This window comes from Motacilla alba, chromosome 27 (assembly GCF_015832195.1).
Source record: "Motacilla alba alba isolate MOTALB_02 chromosome 27, Motacilla_alba_V1.0_pri, whole genome shotgun sequence".
Taxonomy (NCBI): Eukaryota; Metazoa; Chordata; class Aves; order Passeriformes; family Motacillidae; genus Motacilla; species Motacilla alba.
This window is the reverse complement of record NC_052042.1, coordinates 147,064-159,796: the sequence shown is the minus strand read 5'-3', so window position 1 is coordinate 159,796 and position 12,733 is coordinate 147,064. Positions and strand designations below refer to the sequence as shown.

At 47.3% G+C, this 12,733-nt stretch overlaps 1 long non-coding RNA gene across 1 annotated transcript; it reads left to right on the top strand.

Moving 5' to 3' along the window:
- The first annotated feature begins 2,886 nt into the window (after nt 1–2,886).
- LOC119712282 lies at nt 2,887–11,622 on the top strand. The gene is made up of 5 exons (XR_005259802.1): nt 2,887–3,030; nt 6,067–6,240; nt 6,324–6,404; nt 6,482–6,620; nt 7,779–11,622. It is a non-coding gene; the product is annotated as an uncharacterized LOC119712282 (long non-coding RNA).
- Nucleotides 11,623–12,733: the final 1,111 nt, after the last annotated feature.

Below are 12,733 nucleotides of genomic sequence, written 5' to 3'. Positions count from 1 at the left end.
CCCCCTGTACAGCACTCAGAAATCCTACCCTTTACTTCGTGACTACTTCTACTACAATATCTAAACTTTTGTGACTTCTTGTTCTTCCTGCAAAGTTGGTAAACTGTTCCATGGGTCAGATTCAAAGCCACAGGGGTCTCTGGCTGCATGCCAGGGTCTCAGATGCTTTTGACCTGGGTCTGGAACGTCCGAGAATGTCTGCGGGACATTCTGAGTTCCGACACCTGACCAGCTGCGCACTCCCGTTCGTGGCAGTGCGATGGCCGGGTAGCCCGCGGGACACGGCAGCAGGACAACTCCGAGCTTTGCGTGTTTAACGTGAGGCGACGTCGCTTTCCCACCCTCAGGGAGCCGAGCCGAGCTGCGCCGAACGCGGCACCGAGTTCAGCTGAACCGAACCGAGCTGCGCCGAACACACAGAGCGGCTCCGAGTTCAGCTGAACCGAACCGAGCTGCGCCGAACGCAACGAGCGGCACCGAGTTCAGCTGAACCGAACCGAGCTGCGCCGAACGAACACACAGAGCGGCTCCGAGTTCAGCTGAACCGAACCGAGCTGCGCCGAACACACAGAGCGGCTCCGAGTTCGGCCGAAGCTAGCCCAGCGTCGCCGAAGAGGCGGATCTAGCTGAATGCAGCCGATAACAGCCGAGTCTAGCCGAGCTTGGCCGAGCGCAGCATCCCAGGCAGGGCGGGGCGGTCCCGGGGTGGAGTCGGGGCTCTGTGAGGCTTCTCCTGTCCCTCTCTCTAACCCCTCCTTTCCCCCCTCCGTACTCCCCTTCTTTCTTTCCCCAGTTTCCCTCTCCCCCCCAAACCCGGCTCCTTCCTGTGCTGTCCCTACCCTGCTACTGCCTTCTATTTCCTCTCTCCCTCCTCTGTCCACCGTCCCTTTCCCCCCCCTTCCCAGCCTTTTCCTTCCCCTCCCGCTTTCCTCCACAGCCCGACCTCCCTCCCTACCCTTTCTCATCCCCTGCTATTCCTCCTCTCTTCCCGTGCCCCCTTTCCTTCTTTCCCCCGCAGCCGCGGGGCTCGGGGTGCCGGAGAATAAAGCCCAGAGGGTCGGAGCCCGGCGCCCCTCGGCCCCTGCAGAGTCCCCGCACGGGCCGGAGGCTCTCGGCGGATCCCCCCATGCCGGTCACACACCGCCCGGCACTGCCGGACCTGCGGCTTTCCCGACATCGCGCTGAGAGCGGCCCCGCTCTGTGCCGTGCCGTCCCGTCCCTGCCACTCCCTCTTTTCTGCCCCTCGCCTGTAACAGCGAGGCTGGGGAGGAACTTCAACCCTTCTGGGGGCTGCTCCCCCACTTTTTTGTTGCAGCGGAGTCCCTTTCTGGGGGTATGTACATGTGGAAAGGGCTTGAAGGAAGTGCTGCGTTGCTGTCCAGGCCAGTTGGACTCGTTCTTTGCCTTCTTTGGGGGTGAGGAAAAGGGGGTGAAGACTTGGGGCTCTGATGTCATTTGGGGCACCCCAAGGTCCTTAGGAAAGGGAGCCACACTGCGGTGGAGGAGCAGGTGGGTAGTGAATGGGGGGGGGGCATGCTGGGTGTCGTCCCCCAGAGGAACCCAAAGCTGTCACAAAATTGACGGGGAGGAGTGTGTGTAGAATACTAAAACCTGTCAAGTTTTTCGTTGTTATAGGTATTGGTAAAGAATACAAATTTATCGCTAAATTCATTTGGATAGAACCCCTCTAGCCACTTCTTTGTATACAGGAATGTGGGAAACTCTGACTAGAGATGGGTAGTAGTTTTGAAAAGAATGCCATAACGTTTTTACCTAGGAATGAACCAAGCAAGTGCCCTGAAACCATAAGAACAGCTGCAGGGGCTGAAGGGAAGAAATAGAAAGGGTTCTCTGGCAACTTTTGCCTCCGTTCTCCGCCAGTCCCCAAATCAGGTTGCAGTCCTGGAAGAGGCATTTGTCATCCAGACTGCCAAAATGAAGACCTGTAAAAACGTAAAATCCTAGCTCTGCCTTGTGTTTAATATGTTTTTACTTCCTATTTATGTCATCACACAAAGCAAGGAAAAAAGAAATGGGACTGGTTCCCACTATTGCTGTGTAAAGGTTTTTTTTAAAGACTGATGTACTTATGGTCTCTTTTCCTCCTCCAAGCTTGACTTTTCCCCTCCTTTTTCAATGTCTGCTGCATTGGGTGTCCCAAGGAGGGCTGGGTTCCTCAGCAGAGGTCTTAGGAGTTGGTGCTGATTCTGCTTTTTCTGAAGGTGTATCAAAGTGTGCTACCAAAATGACTATTTTCTCCACTGGAAAGCTTTCCCTCAACGCCATCAATGCACGTATGTGTTTTAATTGTGGAACCAGATGGACTAAGAAAAGCTAACACCCAGAGTAGATTTCTGTTTGGTTTGTGTCTGTGACAAGTGGGCTGTGTGCTGGCGAGGGAGAGGCGCTGTTGGAGAGTGGCAACAGCCCCAGGTGTGAGCTGCGAGGATGATGAGGGGCTCAGAGCAGCCCCGGGTGTGAGCTGTGAGGATGATGAGGGCTCAGAGCGGCCCCGGGTGTGAGCTGTGAGGATGATGAGGGGCTCAGAGCGGCCCCAGGTGTGAGCTGCGAGGATGATGAGGGGCTCAGAGCGGCCCCGGGTGTGAGCTGCGAGGATGATGGGGGGGCTCAGAGCGGCCCCGGGTGTGAGCTGCGAGGATGATGAGGGCTCAGAGCGGCCCCGGGTGTGAGCTGTGAGGATGATGAGGGCTCAGAGCGGCCCCGGGTGTGAGCTGTGAGGATGATGAGGGCTCAGAGCGGCCCCGGGTGTGAGCTGTGAGGATGATGAGGGGGCGGCTCCTGCCGGGGGCGAGGCTGTTTTAGGGGGAGGGTTTGCCTCATATTCATTTTGCATGGAGCTGCTGGAGTGGAGGGGTTTATGGGGGACTCCCGGGGCTGTCTCATGGGAGGACGCTGAGAGCGTCTGACAGGGTCTGGGGGAGCACCTGGATATGCGCTTGGATACGTGAAGCGTTGCTTAAAGGAGGTGCCGAGGGACATACCTTTGCCGGGAAGCAGCAGCTTGAACAGGTGGGTCAGTGTGGATTTGTAGTGGGGACTTTTCTCCTTTCCCTTTTCAATTTCATCTTGCTAATCCCTCCCTGGTGCCCCCAGGGAAAAAAAAAAAAAAAAGAAAAAGGAAAGGTTATGAGGACAAAAGATATTTAAATTGAGGGGAAGTACGTTCTCTTCCCTTATTATCTGTGTTTGACCAGATAAAACGGGGAGGTGGGGAGGGAAGTGGAAAAATAGTGTTGTCGTATTATGGGCTTGATTTGACGGTAGCCCCCCCTCCCCCATTTTTGTCATCCTAAGGATGAGGAGGCTGCCCCGTTGTTCCTCCTTTCAAAGGGTTTGAATTGAGGCAAAAATCTCCCTTTCCCATTCATTTGAAGGATTTTTTTTTTGAGAAAAACCCCTTCTTTTCTGCTATTATTAGGGATGAAATTGAAGGGGCGAACACATTTCTTTGCCCTTGTGTTGGTTGAAGCGAGGTGAGCACCCCCTGTTGCGTCACTTTCGGGGGAATCAATTGAAGGAAGCTCCAGCTCTCGCTGCGTTTGCAGGGTTGAAATCGGGCTCTGCCGCTGCATTCGAGGGCGCTTCTTCTGCCCGTGGGGTATTATGCTTTTAAAGGATTTGTTTTTAAAGGTTTACAATGTTTTTTATGGGTCGTAGCATGAAGTAGAGGGGAGGTTTTTAAATTCTGTTGTGGTGGCTTTTATTGGCGTGTGTATATAGTGTTTTGGTGGGTCTGAGTTACTGCCACGTAGTTAATTGGTGAGGTTTTTAAAATATTTATAGTTGCATTATTGTTTATTATAGGGTTTTTTATTTGGTTGGTTTGATTGTACTGTAGGTTTTCTTGTTATGGCTCATTTGAGAGATATTGTTTATGGTTACATTTATCTTTTGGCTTCATGTTTATTTCTAGGTGGTATTTTTATTTTGGTGGTTTGAGGCACTATGGCTTTATTGAGCTAAGAATAATTTTTTTTGTTGGTAATTTAGGTTTATTTGTTTGGGGTTTTTTTTGTAGTTTGATGTATTTGGTTGTTCCTTTTTATTAGTTTTATTTTTAAAAACATGGGTATTTATATGGTGGATTTTTTAGGTAGTTTTTTTTATTGGGGTAGTTATTTTCTTATTAGTGGTTCAGATTTTTTAATTTAATTAATTAGTTTTTAAAGTTAATTTTATAGGGTATTGATTATTCTTTCAGTTAGTGTAGAGGTAGAGTTTTGGTTATTCTTTTTTAGTAATGTTCAGGCTCTGTTGTACTATTTGGAGTTTAGTAAGTTGGTTGGATTTCTTTTTTTTTTTTAGTGGCTTTTGTGATTTGCTATGTGGGTTTCCATATGTTTTGGTTTTTTTTTTTTTTTATGTTTGTGCTGTGATAAGAATTGTTAGTGAAAAGAGTGTAGTGTGGGTTTTTTTGCTGGTAGTTGGTTGGTTCTATGGTGGAATTTTTTTAGTTTGTGTTATTTGTTTTTGGGGTTTTTTGTTATTTAGAGATTAAAGTTTTTCTTTTGGAGTTAATTTGTAATTACCTTTAAGGTTTTGGGGCGATTTAGGTTTTTGATATGGGTATGCTGTGTGACGAGAGTAATTTATATGTTTGATGTGGTATTGATGGCACGGTAGAGGAGATTTCTGTAGAGAATATGTATTTTAATTACCGTAGTTGGGATGGTAGGAGGAGTTGTGTTTTAATGTTTGTTTTTGAGGTGGTTTGGAGTTTTTTTAATAGGTTGGGGTTTTTCTCTTGTCTGGTGGAGCTATTCTGGCTTTTTTTATTCTATTGCTGGGAATTTCATGCTGTTTCTTTTGTTATTTTATTTTTAGGAATTAGATCTTTTCAGTAGGATTTTTGATTTTGCTTTTTTGATGGTAAAATTGTTTTTTAGGAGAATTTGGATATGTTTAAAAAAGCATTTTTGTTACACTTTTTATCTAATGTTGTTGGTTTATTGTAGATGTTTTGGAGGGTTTTTTAGTGTAATTTGGATGAATTGATGGTGGATGTTAGAACTGTGTTTTTATTTTTGGGTAGTTGGTTGTTAGGTGTATTGTATGTTTTCCAAGTGAAGGTAAATTGAGGTTTGTATTCGGTTGTTAGAGGAATGGAGAAAAATGTATTGGTAATGTTAATAGTGGACTATTTTGGTGGTTTGGATTTTAGTTTGTATTGGAGTTTTGATAAGTTTTGTACAGTAGTATTTAATGGTGGAGTTATTGAAGGTATGATGGTTTATAGTTAATTTTTTTTTAGATTTGTGTATGGGTTACATGGGGTTGTTGAAGGACAAGCGGGTTTTGTTGAATATTTATTGGTGTTTTAGTTAATGGAGTATATTTTGGATGGGAGTTACAGTATTTTGAGTTGTTTGGTGTTGCTGGTGGTGTATTGTTGAGGTGGTAATGCATATTTGTTGGGTTTTTTAAGTTTTATTGTAGATGGTTCTAAGTAGTTGAGGTCAGGCATTTAATTGTTTTATGATTTTTGGCTTTATAGTAGTTATTTTAAATGTTTATTTAAGTTTTCTGGGTTTTTTAAATCTTTTGGAGGAAGTTTATGTTTAGAATGTATGGATTTTTGGGTTGGAACAGAATTTTCAAATTTTATTTTTAGTGAGTTTTTTTAGGTTTTATTGCAGTTCAATTTTGTGATATTTGTGTTAGGTTAGTCATAGAAATAGGTTTTATTTTCTATGTTGTGATGAGGGTAGTGTGTACTGCATACTGATGTTCACTAAGGTTTTATATTTTTGTGGTTCTGATGTGTTAGGTTAATGAATTTATATAGTTTAAAAGACATGATATTTTTGTTTGGTTGGAGGCAGGGCTTGTTTAGTTTTGGGGGAGTTTGCATAATTTTAGAGGCTTTATTAAGGGGATTGAACATGGGGTCTTTGTTATTGTATTTGATAGTTTGGTTATGGGTAAATGGAGTTGACAAGTTTTGGTAGAATTTTGGTGTTTTGTGGTTTTTTAAAATTTCTGTATTTGTATGGTTGGGGTAGTGGTGTTTCTGCTGCACCTCTGAGTATCCGTTCTCGTTTGTAGGCTTTAGGTGATCCACTGATATTATGCCAAGACCCCCTCAGCAATGGGCCAACAGACCCGGTTCGTCGCTCTTGTGGGAACTCGGGAAGTAGTACAGGGCTCTGTGATGAAGCCTTGACCTTTTCCATTTGAAGGTGTCCCCTGGGAAGCCTTCAGGAAGGCTGAGGAGTTGCTGTAAGTCAGGGAACTAGTGAGGAGGAGCCAGGGTCCACTCAAGTTTCAGCAATGCCACATCACCTTTTCTCTTCTTAACCCAGGCAGTTCCTGCGATGATGGCATCGGCCCCTGAGCATTGCCGACGCGTGCAGCCCGAGGAGCCGGAAATTCTTAGGAGAATGGTAAGTAGCAGAATTGTTGGGTTTTGGCTGCTGTGCGGCTAAGCTCATGCAGTGATGTTTGGTGTTCTTGGTTGTAGCTGACCAAGGGACCTCAGCCCGGTGACTGTGGGAAATTCCCAGCGAGCAAGGCGGCCTTCCTTTGTACCCAACGTGGATTCTCATCCCCAGATGTCTGAGAGATAAGTCGAGGCCTATGACCTCCCAGAGGAGATGAAAGTAAGGTGCTGGGAGGACTTTTGGAGTCAGCTTTGGAGGTGGGGATGTGCAAGAGGTGGCCCCTTAGGCCACATAAAGGAAAAGTCTCAGAATGCTGAGGTGCTCAGGGCAGAGCATGTTGTGTCTCCTCTGTCTCAGGTACACGTTGTGTCACTTGTCTATCGTGCCTTCTGTGTCTTTTGTGCGTCTCATGTCTTTTGCCTTAGTCCTTTGAAGGGCTTATCAGAAACCCAGGTGTCTATCTTTGCATCTTGGATCTCTCTGTTCCTCGGCTCAGTGCTGATTCCTTTGAACCTTTGACTCAGGAGCCTGGATAGGCATCAGTGTAGCATCTCTCTTTAGAAGCATCCAGTCAGATGTCTTTTAAGACCTTGTTCTGAGCTGTTCTCAGCAGCTGTGCACTGCAACAGTCTATTCTAGCTGATTAGGACTTGTACAAATGCGAAGACAGGTAGAGCATTCTGACTGTAGGATTCTGGGGCATCCATCCTTGCAGTGCTTGGAATAAGTCATTCAGTTAGCATCTTGTCCCTCCAGGCTTCTCTGAGCCTCATCAGCTCGCCATCGGTGTCACCTCGGTCATGTCATTCCACATTTTCTCGGTCCTTGCGGGCATTCTTCTCACCGAGAGCTTTCTCCCCCGTTGTGTCCCCCCGTTTGTCTTGTGCTGTGTCACGGGTGGTGTCTGGGTATTTGGCCCAGAGCTGCTCTGCCCTGCTGCATAGCCTGGTGTAGGTATAATAGGACAAGTCCCGGGGCCTGGAAATTTGTAATGTAGAGTGTAGTTGGACTCTAGATGGGATTTGTAGATTGACACAAGATGTCTGGAGCTGTTAAGTTATCCTGCAGTGCTCTGACTTTTGTCCTAACATTCTTTGAGATGCAGACAGATGAAATCTGTGTCAGAGCACTCCATCCCAGGTGAAGGGGCTCCCATGAGAAGGGCGGTTACCATTTGTCTTTGCAGGGAAAGTAGAAATGTTAACTATGGTACAGCACTGTTCTCTGCCTTTATCGTTAGGAAGGAAAGCTGGATATGTGCAGTAAAGGTCGATGGGCTGAGGTGAGCGGTGACTGGTGGCAGCAAGCAGTTTTTCTTGCTCAGGTCTCAATTTCTGGTACAACTCTAAGCATACTGTTCTTTTTTTCTTATTTTAGGCAGTCCACTTGCAAGATGTCTTTGTTCAGGATGCCGGAGACCAGGTTGGGTGCAAGGTTAAAGTACACTTGTGACATAATTCAGTCGCATCAGGGAGGTTGTGTTTTCACGGTATCTCTGCATGCTTTTTTGCTTTGTTTCTTTGGAGGTGCTACCAATGCCATAGAGTCTGGGTATCAGATTAGAGATGGCATTCGGGGCTCTGAGGACGTGCAGGGTCCAAGTTGCCGGCAACTCGAGTTTAGGAGAAATCCAGTAATGTTTCAGTATTTCTAGGTTGACACTGGGTTATTGGCCAGCGCAAGAGGCCACAAAAGGAGACCATTTTCCAAGGGAAAAGATAATTAATTTCTCCAGGATCTGTTTATCAGAATAGAGGTGGCACTTGGGGCTTCAAGGACTTGCAGGGTCCTAACTGATGGCAGCTTTAGTTTTGGAGAAATCCAGAGAAGTTTGCAAACTTTCTGGTTGGTGCCACACTGTCTGCTAGAACGAGTGCCCGCAGAGGGAGGCCATTTTCCATTCAAAAAATAAGTAATTTCCCCAGGTCTGGGTACCAGCTCAGAGGTGGCCTTTGGGGCTCAGAGGACTTGCCTGGTCTTACTTACTGGCAGCTTTAGTTTTGGTGAAATGCAGCAAAGTTTACAAATTTCTAGCTTGGCAGCCCACTGGCTGCCTATGCGAGTAGATGCAACTGGAGGTAATTTTTAGAGGTTAAGAGAAATTATTTCCCCAGGTCTGGGTATCAATTCAAAGCTAGCTTTTGATCTCTAAAGGTTTACTGGGTTGTAATTGCTTCCAGCTTTAGTTTTGGAGAAATCCAGCAAAGTTTTGAAATATTCAGGCGTGTACCCCAGTGTCAGCCAGTGTGTGTGGCTGCCAGTTGAGACCATTTTCCATGGAAAAGAGAAGTAATTTCCCCGGGGTCTGGGTGTCAGGTTAGAGGTGGCATTTGGGGCTCCAAGGGCATGCTCAGCCCTAGTTGCTGGCAGGTTCAGTTTTGCAGAAATCCAGGAATGTTTGGAATATTTCAGGGTGGTACCCAAGTGTCAGCCAGTGGGTGTGGCTGCATACTGAGGCCATTTTCCATGGGAAAAAAAAGTCCTTCTCCAGGGTCTGGATATCAGCTCAGAGGTGTCCTTTGGGGCTCAAAGGACTTGCAGGGTCCTTGTTACTGGATGCTTTAGTTTTGGAGAAATCCAGGAAAGTTTGGAAATTTCCAGCTCTGCCCCCCACTGTCTACCAGGGCGAGTGGCTTCAAAAGTAAGGCATTTCCCCAGGATCTGGGTATCAGCTCAGAGGTGGCCTTTGGAAGTTTAAGGACTTGCAGGGTCCTAGTTGCTGGCAACCTCACTTTTGGAGAAATCCAGCAAAGACTCCAATTTCTAGCTTGGTACCTTATTGTTGGCAAGTGTGAGTGGCCACAAAGGGAGACCATTTTCCATGGTGAAAATAAAGTCATTTCCCCAGGGTCGGAGTATCATATGAGAGGTGGCCTTTAGGGCTCGAAGGACTTGCAGGGTCCTCCTTGGTGGCAGCTTCAGTTTGGGAGAAAACCAGCAAAGTTTGCGAGTTTTCTAGCTTTGTACTACACTGTCTTCCAGGGCAAGTGGCTGCAATTGGAGGCTATTTTCCATGGGAAAATAAAGTCCTTCTCCAGGGTCTGGATATCAGCTCAGAGGTGTCCTTTGGGGCTCAAAGGACTTGCGTGGTCCTAGATTCTGTAAGTCTCTCACTTTTGGAGAAATCCAGCAAAGATTTCAAATTTCTAGCTTGGCTCTGTACTATTGGCAAGTGCAAGTGGATGCAATTGGAGGCCATTTTCCATTGGAAAGAGAAGTCCTTTCTCACGTCTAGGTATCAGGTCAGAGGTGGCATTTAGGGCTCTAAGGGCATGCGGGGTCCTAGTTACTGGCAGCTTCAGTGTTGGAGAACCCCAGCAAAGTTTGGAAATTTTCAGGTTAGTACTCCAGTGTAAGCTGGTGGGTGTGGCCGCATACAGAGGGCATTTTCCATGGTTAAAAGAGGTCTTTCTCCAGGGTCTGTGTATCAGCTCAGAGGTGGCCTTTAGGGCTCTAAGGACTTGAAGGGTCCTAGTTACTGGATGCTTTACTTTTGGAGAAATCCAGCAAAGCTTGCAAATTTTCTGGTTGGTACCATAGTGTCGGCCTGTGCGTGTGGCTGCCAATTGAGACCATTTCCTCAGGGTCAGAGGTGTCAGAGGTGGCATTTGGGGTTCTAACAACATGCTCAGTCCTCCTTGCTGGCAGCTTTAGTTTTGGAGAAATCCAGCAAAGTTTGGAAATTTCAGGTTGGTACCCCAGTGCTGGCCAGTGGGTGTGGCTGCAAACAGAGGCCATTTTCCATGGGAAAAGGAAGTCGTTTCCCCAGGGTCTGGATATCAGCTCAGAGGTGGCCTTTGTGATTTTAAGGACTTTTAGGGTCCTGGTTGCTGTGAGCCTCAGTATTAGAGAAATTCAGCAAAGTTTGCAAATTTTTGCCTTGGCACCATAGTATTAGCAACTGCGAGGGGATGCAATTGGAGGCCATTTTCCAGGGAAAGAGAAATCCTTTCTCATGGTCCAGGTATCAGCTCAGAAGTGGCATTTGAGGCTGTAAGAGTAAATAATGAATTTGGCAAAAGGAAAAGCCCGGACCTGATTTCCCCTGGCGTCTGGAATGGTCTTGACAAAGGAGAAAACTCGGACTGGATTCCAACCAAGTCCGGAATGGAGTCTGGAAAAGGAAAACTTGGACTGGATTCTGGCCAGCGTCCGGAATGGACTTGGCAAAAGAGAAAACCAAAACTGGATTCCTTCCACAGTCCGGAATGGAGTTGGCAAAAGGGAAAACCTGGACCAGATTTCCCCTGCAGATTTGAATGGAGTTGGCACAAGGGAAAACCCAGGCCGGATTTTCCCTGGAGTTTGGAATGCAGTCGGGAAAAGGGAAAACCTGGGCCAGATTCCAGCCGGAGTCTGCAATGGAGTCAGGAAAAGGGAAAACCCGGACTGGAATCCAGCAGGAGTCTGGAATGGAGTTGGCAAAAGGGAAAACCTGGACCAGATTTCCCCCAGAGTCCAGAATGGAGTCAACAAAAGGGAAAACCGTGACTGGATTCACCCTGGCATCCATAACTGAGTCGGCAAAAGGGAAAATGTGGACCAGATTCCAGATGGAGTCTGGAATGGAGCGAGGAAAAGGGAAAACCCAGGCCAGAATCCGGCAGGAGTCCGGAATGGAGTCAGCAAAAGAGAACACCCAGACCGGATTTCCACCGAAATGCAGAGTGGAGTCTGCAGATGGGAAAACCAAGACCACATTCCCACCAGAGTGCGTAAGGGACTTTGCAAAAGTAAAAAGCCAGAGCGGAATCCAACCAAAGTCTGGAATGGAGTCAGCAAAAGAGAAAACCCAGACCGGGATTTCCCCTGGATTCCAGATGGGAGTCGGAAAAAGGGAAAACCCAGATAGGATTCATGGCTGGGTCCGGAATGGAGTTGGCAAAAGCGGAAAACTCGGACTGGATTCCCTCCGGAGTGTGGAATAGAGCCGGAAAAGCAGAAACCTAGACTGGATTGCAGCCGATGTCTGGAATGGAGTCGACTGAAGGGAAAACCCACACCAGATTCTGGCAGGAGTCTGCAGTGGAGTCAGCAGAATGGAAAACCCAGACCAGATTGCCCCCAGAATCCGGAATGGAGTTGATAAAATGAAAACCTGTCCCGGATCGTGGCTGGAGTCCGGCATGGAGTCTGCAACAGGGAACACCCAGTCAAGATTCCGGCCAAAATCCGGAATGGATTTGGCAAAAGCAGAAGTCCGAGACCGGATTATCCCCCGCAGTGGAATGGAGTAGGCAAAAGCGGAAAACCTGGACTGGATTCCGGCCGAAGTCTGGAGTCGGCTCAGCAAAAGGGAAAACCTGGACCGGATTTCCCATGGAGTGTGGAATGGAGTCAGCAAATGAGAAAACCTGGACCGGATTTTCCCCAGAGTCTGGAACAGACTTGGCAAAACGACAACCCAGATGGGATCGTGGCTGGAATCTGGAGTGGAGTCAGCAAAAGGAAAAACCTGGCCTGGATTTCTCCTGAAACCTGAAATGGAGTTGTCCAAATGGGAAACCCGGACCGGATTTCCTGTGGAGATTTGCATGGAATTTGCCATAGGGAAAACGCTGACTGGATTTCCCCAGGAGTCCAGAATGGAGTCAGCCAAATGGAAAACCCAGCCAGATTTCCCCTGGAGACTTGAATGGAGTCTGCAAAAGGGAAAACCTAGACCGGGTTTTCCCTGGATATTGGAATGGAGTCGGCAATAGGGAAAACCTGGTTCGGATATCAGCTGGAGTCCAGAATAGATTCAGGAAAAGGTAAAAACTGGGCCAGAATCAGGTAGGAGTCCAGAGTGGAGATGGCAAAAGTAAAAACCTGGACCTGATGTCCACCCTAATCTAGAATGGAGTCAGCAAAAGAGAAAATGTGGACCAGATATCCTCAAGAGTCCGTAATGGAGTCAGGAAAAGAGCAAACCTGTAACTGATTTCCACAGGAATCCAGAATGGGGTCAGCAAAAGGGAAAACCCAGAGCAGATTTCCCTGGGAGTTTGGAATGGAGTTGGGAAATGAGAAAACCCAGACCGGAATCTGGACGGAGTCAGGAATGGAGTCAGCAAAAGGGAAAACCTGGACCAGATTTCCCCTAGAGTCTGGAATAGACCTGTTGCTGGCAGCTTTAGTTTTGGAGACATCCAGCAAAGTTTGCAAATTTCAAGCCTGGTAGGCCAAGGTTGGCCAGAGTGTGTAGCCGCAAATGGTGGCCATTTTCCATGGGAAATAGAAGTCATTTCCCCAGGGTCTGGGTGTCAGATGAAAGGTGGTTTCTGGAGGCTCTGAGAACTTGCATGCTCCTTGTTGCTGGCCGCTTTCGTTTTGGAGAAATCCAGCAAAGT